A 420-nucleotide genomic window follows, 5' to 3' on the forward strand; every position below is an offset into this window, starting at 1 on the left:
ATATATATATATATATATATATATATATAGAATTAGACTACTATACTATTAATAGCATTAAGCGCTTGTTGCTATTATATTTTTGGCCTTTGGGTGAAGAAATGTATGGTTAGGATGATAGTGATCCTTTAAAGTTGAGTGGATGGTTGGTTGAATAATATGATGTAACAGATGGAAATAGTTAAAAGGGTAAATCTAACGGTGAAAAACTCCATATATAGTACCAAATGCTTGGTACAATTGATAATATAGTAGCCAGACTCTATATATCTATACTATATATTAAAGTTAATAGGATTTCTTACCATGAATCAAAAAGGAATTAAAAAAATTTTCTACAAATGGTTTTGATCAATTTGTTAAAAAATTTATCAAACAAGAATGAACATTATGATCAATCTGTTAAAAAATAGTATTCCT

This window comes from Ananas comosus, linkage group 18, assembly GCF_001540865.1.
Source record: "Ananas comosus cultivar F153 linkage group 18, ASM154086v1, whole genome shotgun sequence".
NCBI lineage: Eukaryota > Viridiplantae > Streptophyta > Magnoliopsida > Poales > Bromeliaceae > Ananas > Ananas comosus.